The sequence below is a fragment of the Myotis brandtii genome, unplaced genomic scaffold (assembly GCF_000412655.1).
Source record: "Myotis brandtii unplaced genomic scaffold, ASM41265v1 scaffold980, whole genome shotgun sequence".
Lineage (NCBI taxonomy): Eukaryota > Metazoa > Chordata > Mammalia > Chiroptera > Vespertilionidae > Myotis > Myotis brandtii.
This window is the reverse complement of record NW_005372075.1, coordinates 277,235-293,325: the sequence shown is the minus strand read 5'-3', so window position 1 is coordinate 293,325 and position 16,091 is coordinate 277,235. Positions and strand designations below refer to the sequence as shown.

Below are 16,091 nucleotides of genomic sequence, written 5' to 3'. Positions count from 1 at the left end.
CCCGCTCGCCCTGCGCCTCTTCCTCCCGGCCGCCCGCCCTCGGCCCAGAGAGTCACCCCCAAGCGTCCCCCTCCTCCTCCTGTTCATTTTCTTTCCTGGCCCCTTCCCCTCGTCGTATTCTCTGCGGGTTTATAATGCAAAGGAGACCGGCCCGATAGATAGACATGGAAAGGAAAGTTTAATACGAGGGGCACCGATTCATTTTATTCTCAGTTCCATGCCCCTTTGATATTTATTGCGTCGTGGGCGCCTGCACACCCCTGACGAGAGAGGCAAGGCCGGAACGGACGTTCGTGGACAGAGTGGGGTGGAGAGGGCCTCCCGCGGGAGGGGGAGGAGGGAGCGGGGCCCTTGCGGAGCGAAGGGAGCAAAGGACATTTCCTTCGCCTCCTTTTCCCTCCCTCCTAATTTGCTAGCTTTTTGCAGATCCCAACCTCATCTTTCCACCCAGAGGAAAGTTTTCCCTCGTTCCCCAGGCGAATCCCTTCACCTGCGCTTTTGGCTCCTCCGGGTGCCATCACGCCCGGCGCCTTCTGTCCGTCCCTCGCCGGCCTCTCTTCAAGCTGCGGGGCTCCTGCTCTCCAGCTCCCAACAGCGAAAGGCGGCGCACGCCCTCCGGGCGCCCTCGCGCCCTTCCCAGACTCGCTCTCCTCGCCCATCACCAAACTTGTCGGAAGAACCGCATTGGCTCCCCTCCTGCCTCCTCCGCTGAGGTCGGCCTTCAGTCCCCGGAGCCGTCGTCAACAGCTTCCCAGCTTCCACACGCCTGGGTTGTGTTTTGGCACTAAAACTTAATTTCGTGCAGGATGCCCTTCCTTCACAGGTTGTTACAGGACAGCGAGAAGCTAGAAAAACTCGAGCGCAGGAGGAATAGGGAAGCTGGGACAAGAACATTAAACAAGGCCACGCAGTGAGGACAGCCCGCAGCCAGCTTGTCACTAACAAGCCATATTCTCCCGGCCAAGGACCCTGGTTAAAAGCCTCCCTAAGGGAGAGAATGCGGAAAGAAGGGGGGGAGGGAGGGAAAGGGGCAGTTTTATGTTTTTTTACTCCCTAAACAGAGAAGCCAGCAGTCTCAAGGCCCCCCAACATAAAGCTACCCGGTGCCTCGCAGGAATGCTGGGAAGACCACAACAAAGTGCAGAGGGACCTTGGAGCTACCTACGCCAAGGTATTCAGCAGAGGACATCGGAGACCTGTGGCAGGAGGGTGTCGCCAGGCACCCCTTCTCCGGGTGAGCGGGACAGCCCCCTGCGCTCTGGGCCCGACACAGGAGATAGACTCGCTTGCCTGGCTGCTTTAATAAGTTTGCTTGCTTTACTAAGTTGTCCTTATCACAGTGCAAGCAGGGGCACTCGTTTCAATTTGTTCCCATGACACTGGCAAGAACCAAGGTGGGGACAGCCTCTCCTACGCTGGTCAGTGAGAGTGGCCTGTGTAGAACCTGGGGCCTGGGGCCTGGACTGCCCTGTCCCCTGTGCTCCCCGGCTGCTCCATTCAGTCTTCCCTCTCACTTCTAAGAACTCTTTAGAAATGGCTAATGCTCAGTGTCCTGACCTCCCTCTTTTTTTTATTAAATTTTAAATTTTTAGATAACTGTAGATTCACACATGCAGTTATACGAAATGATCACACCTTGTAACACTATAGAGCAGCGGTTCTCAAGCTGTGGGTTGCGACCCCTTTGGGGGTCAAATGACCCTTTCACAGGGGTCGCCTAAGACCATCGGAAAACACATATAATAACATATTGTTTTGATGAATCACCACTATGCTTTAATTCTTTCACAGGGGTCGCCTAAGACCATCGGAAAATACATATATAATTACATATTGTTTTTGTGATTAATCACTATGCTTTAATTATGTTCAATTTGTAACAATGAAAATACATCCTGCATATCAGATATTTACATTACGATTCATAACAGTAGCAACATTACAGTTATGAAGTAGCAACGAAAATAACTTTATGTTTGGGGGTCCCCACAACATGAGGAACTGTATCAAAGGGTCGCGGCATTAGGAAGGTTGAGAACCACTGCTATAGAGCATTAGCACTGAGCTGGGTCTCCGGGTCTGGGAGCTCTTACTAAATGCTCTTCTTCCTGAGGTTAAAATGCAGCCCATCCTTCTGCAAACGCAGCTGTAAACAGGACGAGCTTGGCAAGAACCAACCTGATGAGTGGAGCCAACTGCGAAGAGAAACATGGCTGACCAGGCCGCTCGCTGAGTCGCTGCGCCTTCCTTCAGGAGGCAGAGCTCTGCCTTCTCTAAATGCTTCAATCACAGACTTCCTTCCCTTTGACCTTGTGTCCGTTCCAGGGCATAGCCTGCTGACTAGACAGCCATGACTTCACACGGGCTCCCTGGGCGGTTTCGGGCCCACCTGGCACTGCACAGTGATTACAGGGTGATGGGCCAGGTGCCCTGGCTGTACTGTGCAGCCCGTGGCGGTTTTGTGCCTATCTATTCATACTTCCTAATCCCAGCACCTTTTTTTAAACATTATACCTTCTTTTTTATTTTTTTACATTTTTAACATTGTTTTTATCATTGACCCCATTTCCCGCTCCTTTGCTCACCTCCACCAGCCCCCAGTCCCCTCACCTTTATTACCAAGCCCCCCAACACCCTCCCCTCTGACAACCATCAGTCTGACCTTTGTAGCCATAGCCATAGTCTGTTTCCATTTTGTTTACTTGTGGGGTTTTTTGCACTTTAAATTCTACATCTATCATATGGGATTTGTTTTTCTCCAGCTGACTTATTTCACTTGGCATTATACCCTCTAGGTCCATTCACGTTGTTGGCAAATGGTAAGTTTTCATTCTTTTTATGGTTGGGTAATATTTATGTACCACTGCTTTTTTATTCACTCATCTGCTGATGGGCACTTGGGATGCTTCCATATCTTTCTGTCCATGGATTCATTCTTCGGCCAGGGCTATTGTAAATAATGCTGCCATGAACATAGGGGTGCATATATTCTTTTGAGTTAGTATTTTGTGTTTCTTTGGATATATTCCCAGTGTTATAGAAGACCAAAGAAATACCAAGCATGCTTCCTAGAGAAAGGGAGGAACCCATTTATTAACACTAGTGGACTCCGGGAATAATTTCCAAATCAGAGTGAGTAACACGCGGAGGGCTTCACTTTTTATAACCTTCTGGGGTCTTTGTTTTGCAGATATGGTTCCACCCCCTTTTGTGGGCTTACAGGAAGGCCCCCAGGTGTTGGGGGTCCCCAGGCCATATCCAATGATCTGTCCTGGGGCCAGCGATAGACCTTCCCTCCCCCCTGCCCCAGGGCAGTGCATTGTTCACAGTTTTTATGGCCTGACAGGCCTTGCAAGACCAGTTTCCTCCTCACCAGAAGTGGAATCGCTGGGTCAACAGGCAGTTTCATATTTAATTTTTTAAAAATAACGTATTTTTTATTTTTATTTATTTTTTAAAATATTTTTATTGATTTCAGAGAGGAAGGGAGAGGGAGAGAGAGATAGAAGCATCAATGATGAGAGAGAACCATTGATCTGCTGCCTCCTGCATGCCCCACACTGGGGACTGAGCCTGCAACGCAGGCATGTGCCCCCGGCTGGAATCGAACCCAGGACCCTTCAGTCCACAGGCCAATGCTCTACTCACCGAGCCAAACCGGCCAGGGCCATATTTAATTTTTTGAGGAACCTCCACACTGTTTTCTATAGTGGCTGCACCAGTCTGCATTCCCACCAACAATGCATGAAGGTTCCCTTTTCTCCACATCCTTGCCAACACTTGTTATTTATGTATTTATTTATTTATTTTTATCTTTAATTTTGAAAGCATTACAGCTGTCCCCTTTGTGGAGTTTTTTTTCCCATTGACCCCCCTCCACCCTGCACCTGCCCATTCCAGGCCTTCACCACACTATTGTCTGTGTCCATGGGCTATACATATCCTATATAATAAAATCATAGTATGCAAATTGTCCCCTCTAATGGGAGTTATCTGGGAGTTTAACCATGGGGCCTTCACACCCTATTATCTGGGTCCATGAGTTATGCATATATGCATACAAGTTCTTTAGTTAATCTCTTCCCACCCATCCACCCACCACCATCTTCCCTCTGATGTTCTTCAATCTGTTCCATGCTTCTATGTCTCTGGATCTATTTTGTTCTTCTTTCACTTAGCATAACACTGAAATAGAATTTTTGGACTGGAACCCGGATTCTTTGTCCACCAGAATCGAAGAATGAATCCATGGACAGAAAGTGGTATAGCAAAGGTGAAGATTTATTGAAGAACAAGTACAGACTCCCACATGGGGAGAGGGAAAGCGTCCCACAGAACGGACTCCCATGTGGGGCGGGGGAAAGGGTCCCACTGAGTTCCTTTTCCCTGCGGCTTATAAAGGCTGCAGATCCTGGTGCCCTCACATCCCCTCTGATTGCTCACTGTTTCCCTAAACTGGTTACTATAGTTACTCCTGGGCTCAAAGGTTGAACCTCACAAGGGACATGTGAAGTTCTCCCCCCTCCTTCCTTATTGTTTTCCTATTCCTTCTGGGCTTCCTTCTTCTCCTTCTGGATAAAGGGCTTCCTTCTCTTTATTTTGTAAATATAGACCTTCTGTTGTTCCCAGCTCCTTCATTCTATGAAAATGTACCTGTCAGCAGCTTTTCAGTTTCCTTATTGTATGGAAATATACCTTCTGCTGCTCTGCAGCCTTGTGCTTCCTCTATGGTCCCCTTAATTTCCAAAATTTCTAAAATTTCCTAAACCTGTCCTAGTTTACCCCTAAAATTCCCGTTTCAATGCTCTCCAGGTCCATCCATGCTGTTGCTAATAATGAGAGATCCTTTTTTACAGCTACATGGTGTTCCATGGTATAAATGTACCACAACTTTTTTATCCACTCATCAGCTGTTGGGCACATGGGCTGTTTACAGATCTTAGCTATTGTAAACTGTGCTGCTATGAACATAGGGGTGCACACATTCTTTCTGATTGGTGTTTCAGGTTTCTTAGGGTATATTCCTAGAAGTGGGGTCACTGGGCAAATGGAAGTTTCATATTTAATTTTTTAAGACCACAGAGGCTGCACCAGTCTGCATTCTATTAATGTAAAAACATCCAAACCTGTAAAAAAATTTTGTGAGTTTACTTGAGCCAAACTGTCCACAATTGCCAGGAAGCAGAATCTCAACAGATTGAGATAATGCTCTAGAGAATGGTGGTTTTTCACCTTATTTTATACATTACAATCAAAGGAGGAAATGTATACGGGTTACATGAAATCCATTGGTGATAGATTAGGGAGGCAGGAGAAAGCAAAGTGGGGACACCCTGGGATTGGATAATGAGTAAAATGACAGACACATACTTAGGTGGGTACAGGATAGTCAACAGCCAACAATTAGCATGATAACAATAACAATGAAGGACTTTGTGGTCTCTGTCCCGGCGCCCGGGGCATTTGGTTGTGCCCTGAAGGGTCTGGGGAAAAAGGGAAGTTACAAGTTACCCTGACATTTCAATGATATGTTATCCTAGATGCAAAAAGACAATAAGCTCAGTTAAGGTAAAGATTGACTTTGTCAGGGAAGATACCGGCTAGGAGGTGACTACCCACCATAACTGCTTTTAGTTGAAGTTTAATTTCAGACCATCTTTTGTGGTTACTTTAGGTCTCTGAGTTTTTCAAGACTGCCATGCAGGCCTTCCCTGAGCTCGTTAGGTTAGCATGTGGCCCCTTTCGTCCTCAATTCCCACCACCAGTGAACTAGGGTTCCCTTTCTACACATCCTTGCCAGCACTTGTCATTTGTTGATTTATTGCTGGTAGCCATTCTGACAGGTGTGAGGTGATATCTCTGTTGTTTTAATTTGCATCTCAGATGATTAATGACTTTGAGCATCTTTTCATGTGTCTATTGGCCATCTGTATTTCCTTTTTTGGAGAAGTATCTATTCAGGTCTTCTGTCCATTTTTTAAAATTAGATTGTTTTTTTGGTGTTGAGTACTATGTGTTCTTTAAAAAATTTGGATATTAACCCCTTATGTACCACTGGCGAATGTCTTGCGGATACAGTTTTGGATGTAAATCCCTTGTCTCCTTTATTTGCTGCAAGTAAATTAAGCTACCCAATGACAACCACATCTCGTTCTTGAACAGAGTATCCCCAAGTGGCAAACCCCGTGAGTTTAGTTGCCAAGGCTGACCAGCAGACCCTGAGCAACGGATGAATGATAACTCTGACAAACGTTTGCTGTGAAAGAGAGGGCTAAGGGACTGCCTGGCTAAAGGAACCAGACAGCCTCATTTGCCTGCCTCTTCAGGTTTTTATTGTAGCAGCAGTTTAAGATAAAGTTTATCTTTTAGATACAATCAGTAGGGTAAGTAATCTTGGAGGGACACATGTGTCTGCAGTGTCCTTTAAGCAAGGACACCTAAAGATTAAGCATGAGGATTCTGGTAAACAACCAAGGGTCTGCACATGCGCAGACTTGTTTGGAAAGGTGAAGAAACAATTAGGAAGTTGCCGCCTTCAGCCAACTTCCCTAAGTTGGAATTCTGAGACACAGAGGCAGGCCACCTTCAGCCAGCCTCCCTTTTCAGAATTTCTTCCTTACAAACTTTCCAACCAAGTCTCCCATGCTTCCACACACTTAGTAGCATCACTACTGGGATACTGATGTTAATATAAGAGTCAAAATACACAACAATTCATCACCATGACGATCTCTCATGTTGCCCTTTTATAGCCACTCCACTTTCCTTCTGCCCCCCCCCCCCAATCTGACAAACACTAACCTTCTTTCCATTTCTATGGCTTTGTAATTTTAAGAATACTATATAATAAAAGGCTAATATGCAAATCGACCAAATGGCAGAATGACCAGTCACTATGATGTGAACTCACCACCAAGAGGCAGATGCTTAGCGCAGGAGCTGCCCCCTGGTGGTCAGTGTGCTCCCACAGGGGGAGCGCTGCTCAGCCAGAAGCTGGGCTCATTGCTGGCAAGCACAGTGGCAATGGCAGGAGCCTCTCCCGCCTCCGTGGCAGTGCTAAGGATGTCTGACTGCCGGCTTAGGCCTGCTCCCCCCTGGGGGCAGCAGGTGAACATCCCTCGAGGGCTCGACTGTGAGAAGAAGGCGCAGGCTGGGCTGAGGGGGGCCCCCCCCCCCCCACGCCCCATGTGCACAGATTTTTTGCACCAGGCCTCTAGTATTATATAAATAAGACCATACAATATGTAACCTATTGGGATAGGCTTTTGCACTCATAGTAATTGTCTGGTGAAACATTTAGGTTGTTGAGTTACTCAGTGTCAATGCTCCATTCCTTTTTATTGCTGTGTACTGGTCTGTAGTACGAATTTACCAGAGTTTGTTTAAACCTTCCCCCAATAAAGGACATTTGGGTTTGTCAATTGATGTTTGGTGCCAATTCAATGCCAACAGGATTCCCCAATTTGGGGTGTGGTGAAGATGAAAACTTTAGTACAAAACAACTCAATTGTAATACAGCAGGTCTGTAGAAATAGCATGGCAGTGAGGCAGCCCTAGGGCCAGGCAGCCCTGGGACCCAGCCCTTCTCCAGTGAGACAGGTCTGCTCTGCTCCAGGGAGGCATGTTCAGTGTTTCAGCACAGCCAGGAAATCAAAGTTTTCAGTCTCCATAGAAAGATAAAATGCACTCTCTAAGTCACAGGGGCGCTTGCTTATCCTATATAATAGAAGCCTAATATGTATCCAACCATTTGACCCTTCGACCAGTCGCTATAACACGCACTGACCACGAGGGGGCAGACACTCCAACCAGTAGGTTAGCTTGCTGCTGGGGTCAGGCCAATCGGGACTGGGCAAGACCGGCCAGACACTCCCTGAAGCCCTCCCTGGCCCCCATCGTGCACTGGTGTGGTCCCTCAGCCTAGCCTGCAGGGATTGGGCCAAAACTGGATCTCTGACATCTCCTGAGGGGTCTCAGATTGCCAGAGGGCGCAGGCCAGGCCGAGGGACCCCACCCGTGCACAAATCCGTGCACCAAGCCTCTAGTATAGATAGAAGCACCTGATCTTGTTCCCTGGTTGATCCATCCTCATGCAAATGAGGACTCCACATCCTCCCAGTTTGATTGGTCCACAGGGTACTGTCCTGATTGATCAGAATAGAGCCACTCTAGCCAGAGCTGCACAGCTCTGACTGGATGGAGAAAGCCTCAGTCCTATTGGTTGAAATAGGATACCAGGAACTTTTTTATAAGGGCTGGCTCAGCTGGCAGGGCACAGTACAGGCAGGCCGTTCAGCTGGAGGCTTCTGTGAAATGAAGTTTGTGTGAGAGGCTGCTGTGTAGAAATGGCTGCGAGGCTCTGGTTTTAAAATTGGAGCCCAGTTAGCCACCAGGAGCCCTTCTCAGTAGCTGTCTTTTTTGTCAGGTTGTTTCCAGTTTCTTACTTCTACTAATACAACTGCTATAAACATTTGTGTATAGGTTTCTAACATAAAAATAAAAGGCCTTTCAAAGTGAGCGGCAACAAACATTTATTTAAGATTTTAAAGAATTCAAGAAGCACAGATTCAGGCAGAAGACCAAATAGTTTCCAATTAGGAGACAAAGTCAAGGGATATTGATGAGCAAGGAAAGGGGAATAGTTAAATCAATAGAAGAAAGACATTTCTATTGGTTCAGATCGGATAATATAATATAGTAATGCTAATTCTAGTGTTTTTATTTTATTTTATTTTTTTATTTATCTTTATTGTTAAAAGTATTACAGATGTCTCCTTTGCTCCCCTTATAACCCTCTTCACCCCTCTCCTCCGCCCCCCAGGCCTTCACCACACTATTGTCTGTGTCCATGGGTTATGCACATATGCATATACGTTCTTTGGTTAAGCTTTACCCCCCGCCTCCCCCGACTTCCTAAACAATGTTTTTAACTTTTAGCGTATTATGACTACCTCCTTTGGTAGTCATATTAACTGCTTTCTTGTTATCCTTGCGAAACAGTTCTTTGGGGCACAATGTTGCTTTAGGCCCAGTCCAAAATGGTCATTTTTCCCTGTTTCAACATCCCAAACATTTGAGGCATAAGCTGTGTAGGGCAGTTCTTCTGGGATGGCAACTCCAGCTCCATTTCAAAGTGGCTGCATTTATATTATGTTTACATTTGCCTCTTTTGATCAAGATCTTCCTTTGAAAGAAACACTGATCGGTTGGTAAAAGCATCCTTGGTTCTCCATTGTCAGGTGGCTCCTTCAGGGTTGGGTTCTGTCAGGTCCTGCGTAGGAGCCTTAGGCCACATCTGAGCAGCAAGAGCGTCAGCACAGAGGAAGGCTTTACCGTCATTTTTCTTTAAAGGTAAATACCTTTCATGGGTTCTTGAGGTTTCTCATATTAAGTCTTGTAGGCTTTAGTGGTCATCTTAAAAAGTTGAGCAAGCATTATCCGGGTGGTGTCTTCATAATATCAAGCTCTGCAAAAACAATTATTTATAACAAAACAATTATTTATAACAGCAAAATGTTTATAATAACAAAAAAAATGCCAAGTCCAATTATAAGAGTAGATCTGAATCAGGAGGCAATACCTGAGGGCAGACAATACCTGAAGATATTAAAGAACCATGAGGTGCCAGTAGACACTGGCTTTTGGTTTATATTCAGATTTAATCTAGGCTCATCTTTACTTTATCAGAGTACAATAAGAGGCATTAACAACAGAGTAAACCCCACCTTGCTCAGCTAGGATATGGTCAGGAGCAATTCTGTTGTCTAAAATAATTCATGCAAAGAAATTGAAAGGTTTTTCATGATTGGTTATTGCTGTGGCGGTCATTGCAATACTTGCCCAAGGAAAAATCTGGTATCTTCCAAATCTGGTATCTTCACTGGGGTGGACATGGCCAGGCATTGAACATCCTTCAGTATACGCACAACTAGTTGCATGTTTTGACCTGCAAAGTAGGTTCAAAGACCATGCCCAATGCTGAGTTATCTTCCCAGACAGGAATTAAAGGGAAAAGGGAAACAGTAAGTATCATAGTCAGGGCCTGGCCTCTCGCAGTGTTTGTGAGGCAGGGAGGAGCTGCAGGGGGGAGGAGGAGTGCAGGGTCAGATCACACAGGCTTGTCCAGAACCCGGGTCAGTGTCCACACGCATGTTGTCTGTTTCACTTCCTGGTTATTTTTTCTTTCAAATCCTCTGTTGTGTGATCAGTTCAGTTTAGGTGCAAGAGCTTGTTTTAAAGTTGTGAAACATGAGTGAAAGCATCATCACCTTTAAATTTGGTCACAAATGGATCAGTTAAGAGTATCTGAAATTTTGAAGGGATCCGGTAGGAAAGAAAAGATCAGCGTTTCAGTTTTGCTTACAAAGGTATAATTTACTAAATTGCTGTAGGTCATCAATAGCTTAGGAGAAAAATATTATATCTTGGAAACAAAGATAAAAAAACCAGTAATATTTTACATAAGAAGTTACAAATATAATAATTCTTATCAGCTCATGTAGTCCCATGTGATTAATACTTATTGACCTTGATCTTTTTGTTAACAGTTTTATGAGTCCAGTTTTTCCTTGGAGTCTGTAGATCTTTAGCCAGTTCAGTGTTATGTTTTTAAATTTACCAGAAACCTGCATTTTAGAGTATTTTCTGGGTTTTTTTTAATGAATCTTTGAAGATGAAACACTTCTAAAAATGATTTTTCCCCAGAGCATCAGAGTAAAATAATAATTGTTTGTAAATAATAAAAGACTTAAAAATGGCCATGGTTAAAGATTTGATGAGAGTTTACATACATACATACATACATATATATGATGTAATTGACTTAGTTATTCATTCCAATCTTAGCTTGCCTTTATATAAAACTAGAAGCCCAGTGCACAAAAATTTGTGCACTGGCAGGGGGGTGGTCCCTCAGCCCAACCTGTGCCCTCTCACAGTCTGGGACCCCTCGGGAGATAACCACCTGCTGGCTTAGGCCCGCTCCCCTGGTGGCAGATGGCACACCTAATCCCACGGTGTCTGCCCGTCTCCCCCGGTCCCAGATGGCAGGCCCGGATCCCGGGCTGGGGCGGCGGCGGCTCGGGATCACGCTGCTGCCCGCCCTGCCTGTCCTGCCCTGCCCCCAGCAGGCCTGGATCTCGCGCTGGGGCGGCCGGAGGCTGGGGATCGCGCTGCTGCCCGCCCTGCCTGTCCTGCCCTGCCCACAGCAGGCCTGGATCTCGCGCTGGGGCGGCCAGTGGCTGGGGTTCGCGCTGCCCCAGCCTTAGGTGGGCGGTGCAGTGAGATCTGCCTGCAGTATGCAAATTAGCCACCATCTTTGTTGGCGGTTAATTTGCATATCACGCTGATTAGCCAATAGGAGGCGTAGCGAAGGTACGGTCAATTACCATGTTTGTCTATTATTAGATAGGATTATTTTCTTAATATCCCTCCTCCACAAACCTTCTGCAACTTACATATACATTTTAGTTTTTGTCCTATCATTTGCCTTCTTATTTTGAAAACAAGCATTTTATTTTAGGAAACATTACTTTCCTTTTTCTTCCTTTACAACAAAAATAAATACATAAATAATAAATGGCACTTATATCTTTTCTTACCCAGAACACAGTCTATTTTCCTTATCTTCTCAATAAAATGAATCTCCATGCGTCATACCTTCCTCTCTGGAAGCATGTTGTTTCCAATGCAGCATGTTGTGTTCGCCTCACGGCCTCCGTGGGTCTGTGGAAAGCCAGAGCTCATTCATAATCAGTCTGGAAAGCGCGGAGCCTTTGCTCTGCCTCGCGGAAGCCTGAGCTGCGCGCTGCTAGTTCCCACCCGCACGTGAGCCCGAGGATCCGATGAAAAAGAAGGAAACTCTGGGGGGAAGCCTCCTCCCAGCAACTGTCAGCATGAGGTAAGTGGATGCAGGCGGAGCGGGTGCGAGGCCGGGTCCAGAGTGTCGCTCAGCCAATCACATCAGATCTCTTGAGGTCCCTGTTAAAAATCCAGATTTGTAGATCCCACCTCAGACCCACTGAATCAGAATATTCTAAGCTGGAGGCCAGGGGATCCGATTTTTAATTAAGACTCTGACGTGACTCTGCTGTCCGTCAGATTTAGAAATCCAAGTGTGTAAAGTTGTCTGCTGCTATGTAACAAAGAATGTCAGACTTAGCGATTTAAAACAACACACGTTGGTTCTCTTACCACTTCCAAGCCCAGCCTGTCTCAACTAGATCCTCTGCTTCAGGGTCCCTCGAAGGTCTCATCTGCAGCTGAATTTCTGGGAGGGTTCATGTTCAAGCTCATGTGGCTGTTGGCAGAATTTAGCTCCACCAGGGCTCCTGAGCTGAGGACCCAGCAGGGTGCTGGCTGGACGTGGCCCAGTTGCTTGCCACGTGGGCTTCTTTCCAGGACCCAGCAGCTTGCTTCACAGAGAGCACAGGCCAAGAAGGCAAGAGAGCAATCTGCCCACAAGACAAATCACAGTCTTACGAAACCTGATCAGGAAGCACATTCACCATGTTGTGTTGGTTAAAAGTTAGTCGTCTTATCCAGCTCACACAGCAGGGACGGGATCACACAAAAGGATGAAGACCAGGAGTCAGGGTCGCTGGAGGGTGTGATGGTCCACCTGCCATGCCAGGACTCAAGAAAGCCAAGGACTGATGCAACCCCATGATCTGAGTCTTGAAGTTAAAGGAAATAATGCAAGCAGAGTTCTTGGAATGGTGCCTGGAACATAGTAACAATTCAATAGATGTCAGATATTTTTACTATTATTATTAAAGTTAAATAATACTATATTTTGATTGTATCATTATGAACAATTTCTTCCTCAGATGGTTGTGCCTAGAACAATCATTGGCACATTGTACAAGTACGTCCATTTATACTATTATTTTAAAATGAATTGGGGTGCTAAAAGACTAAAATATAATAAAATAGAATCCTCTTAATGGAGTTAAGTCAGAATAAAGAGGGGGAGAATTAGGAGACTAAGATAATATCAGAGGAAAAGAAATCCATGAACCTCTAAGACCCTGGAAATCTCCTACGACAGACCTGACAGCTGTTGTTGGGAGGAAGGAAGGAAGGGAGGGAGGGGAATTTAAGGAAATGTATGGGCTGAATTACCTCCCCTCTCCAGCTAATATGTTGAAGCCCCAACCCAGCATCTCAGAATGTGACTGTAATTGAAGATTAGAGGTGATTTAGAATGGAGAGTTGGGGTGGCCCTACTGCCATCTGACTAGGTCCTGAGAAGAAGAGGAAATGTGGACACACACCAGGGCGGGGCGCGCACAGAGGAGGGCCGTGCCAGGACACAGCAGGAAGCAGCCATCTGCACGCCAAGGAGAAAGTCCTCAGAGCAAATCCACTTGCTGACGTGGGTCTTGGACGAGTGACCTCCAGACCGTGAGAAATAAATTCCTGTTGTTGACGCCACCAGGTCTGTGGTATTGAGTTATGGCAGCCCAAGCAAAGTAATACAGCTACACTGAGAAGTCTCCATTGGGTTCGGATTTTGATTTTCACATGAAATAACCAAAGATGGTTTTATCTAAGGCAAGGGCAGTACAAAGGGCCAGTGGAACGAAGACCGCGTTGTTCACTGCTGGGGCGTTGGAGAGGAGTGGCTCCTGTGTTCCCATCACTGCCGGCGGAGAGTGACCTCAACCCGGGACACCTCAGCAGGCCTGTGTGCTGGGCGGATGGAGAAGAGCAAGGTGAGGTCAGAGGAGAGGTGAGCAGACACCAGATCAGGAGGTGTGTGTGCCCTCACACGTAGAACGTTTTCTTAAAAGTGTGAGGTGTTAAAGGTTTTCAATAGACAAGCGACACGATTGCCCTTGCACTTTAGGAAGATCACTCGGGCACACGTGCGGATGAACTGGAGGAAGGTGGCGAGGAGACCGGACAGGAGGCGATCTCTGGAAACCCGGCGATAAAGAACGGAGGTGAGAGGAAACAGCCCGGAGGGCTCGCACTCTGACTGCGTCCAGCAATTACATTAGAAGGCGGTGCAAGAGGATGCCCAGCCTCCGCGCTGGGAAGACTGGGCTGCTGGGATGATCTACGAGAGGAACCCTAGGACGAGAGTGGCTGGAGGCATGCAGAAGGTGAGGGCTGAGTGTGGGATATCGGAGGTGCAACCGCGGGTTTCCTGCAGCCAGGGGGCTCAGGAGACTCCGGGGCTAACTCTGGACTAACGGGGTAGCTCTGAGAGCAACAAAGCCATTGGTTTGAATGAGGCCATTGGACGATCCTTCGGAGCAGAACACAGGCGCTGAGGAAGGAGCCCTCAGACACTCTGCTGGGTCGGCAGGGGGGAGAGGCCCCGCAGAGAGGGTCGGAGGGCAGCCTGCAGGATGGGAACGAATCCAGACGTGTCAAATGACGCCGAGTGACATCTTTCATATTGAGTAAAGAGTTTATTGTCTGCCATTTCCCACTAAAATATAGCGAACTCCATGAGACAGACGCATTTCCTGCCGTGTGCACCCAGCCCGTGTCTCAGCCAAGGTCTAGGTAAGAAGCAACACCAGGTATTTCAGTGGGGACACTGGTAACCCTGAGACAATAGCACAGGAAGTGTCTAGGGCTGGGGACAACAGGGGAGAATTGGAACTTCCGAGCGGGGCCTTACAGAGAACGGAGCTTGGAATCAACTTCCATTGTTGGAGGGACATTGACAAGAATAGTAGAAATAAAATAAAAATAGCCCTTTTCCTGCATTCCAGTCTCCCTCTAGTTCCTCTTTTAAGGGAACTTAAGATAAAAACCAATCGGCAAAGGTTTGGGAAGTGTGATTTGCAAATGTCCAGCCTGAGCATGCTGATGGAGTCTGTAAGTATGGGTTTGAAGAGGAGAGAGAATAGATTGATAGGGAGGGACACATTTGGAACAATGCGTGGTAAATATCAACAAATATCTTTCCACTGCTTCCCACGTAATAAATAAAGATGTTAAGAGCAGGATATTAGCGTTGACCTAAGAACCAGGAGGTCACGGTTGGATTCCTGGTCAGGGCACAAGCCCAGGGTTGCAGGCTCAATCCCCAGCAGAGGGCCTGCAGGAGGCAGCCAATCAATGATTCTCTCTCATCATTGATGTTTCTATCTCTCTCTCCCTCTCTTCCTCTCTGAAATTAATAAGAACATATTTTTAGAAAAAGAGCAGGATGTTAAATATCAATCTCGTTCATTTTTGAGTCAGGTACTTCTCTTGACTCGAAATATCACTTCTCATTTCTTTACTTCTTGTTTTTCTTTTTACACCGTCCTGCACCGCAGAGTTGGATGACTGAGAGATCTAGTCAATAACACTGGAAGCGAAAAGAGGTCCAATGACACTTTTCTTTTCTTTTTCATGTAGGCTGTCATTAGTGATCCGGTGGTAAACAATTGCAGAATAATGACAAAAAATAAACAACCAGTCATTAATAAATGTTGAACATCATACTACGTTTCCCACTTCTCCCTTCTCCCTCTCAACCAGTGTATTTCTTATCGCTGATGTTTTTTGTAACAAAAATAAATTGCCAAGCATATCCCAAAGGCATATGAAAAGTCTCCTAGCTCTAGCTACAAGTGGTGTTTAAGGAGTGGAAGAATTCTGGAGTATTTAATTCTTAAAGAAAATCACTATTTTGTAACGAAACATTACATGGTTGGGTTAAACAGCAAATTACCGTTTGTCCTCATTGGATTTTTTTAAGGTGATGGTGTACACTTTCTACAGAAAAAAATAGAGAAAGAAGAAAGATTTTTGTTAACTCCCTTCATTGTCTTTTAGGTTAAGATTTAAGAAAAAGGCAATCAAAAACAAGGCACTGCCCCCTCTGAGGTTCGAACTCAGGACCTTCAGATTATGAGACTGACGCGCTGCCTACTGCGCTAAGGAGGCAGCTGCTGTCACTCGTCCGCGGAATGTCTACCAGCATCATTGTAAGCTGCAGCAACTAAAGACCCCTGGGTCATAATGTTTGAAAATACAGTGCAACTGACATGAAGTATCCAAACGCCCTAAAGCGGTGCAGAGCAGAGCAGGGCCGACCCGTCTCCCCGCGAACCTTCCTGGGCGGCCGGGGAGGGAGGCGGCTC

At 46.3% G+C, this 16,091-nt stretch overlaps 1 long non-coding RNA gene and 1 other non-coding gene across 2 annotated transcripts; both read right to left on the bottom strand.

Moving 5' to 3' along the window:
* Positions 1 to 8,514: 8,514 nt before the first annotated feature.
* Positions 8,515 to 12,780, bottom strand: LOC102251902. Its single transcript, XR_314721.2, has 3 exons — positions 12,193 to 12,780; positions 11,659 to 11,979; positions 8,515 to 9,466 (listed from the first exon to the last, which is right to left on the bottom strand). It is a non-coding gene; the product is annotated as an uncharacterized LOC102251902 (long non-coding RNA).
* A 3,041-nt stretch (positions 12,781 to 15,821) lies between these two features.
* TRNAM-CAU lies at positions 15,822 to 15,894 on the bottom strand. The gene has a single exon. It is a non-coding gene; the product is annotated as a tRNA-Met (tRNA).
* Between the last annotated feature and the right edge of the window lie 197 nt (positions 15,895 to 16,091).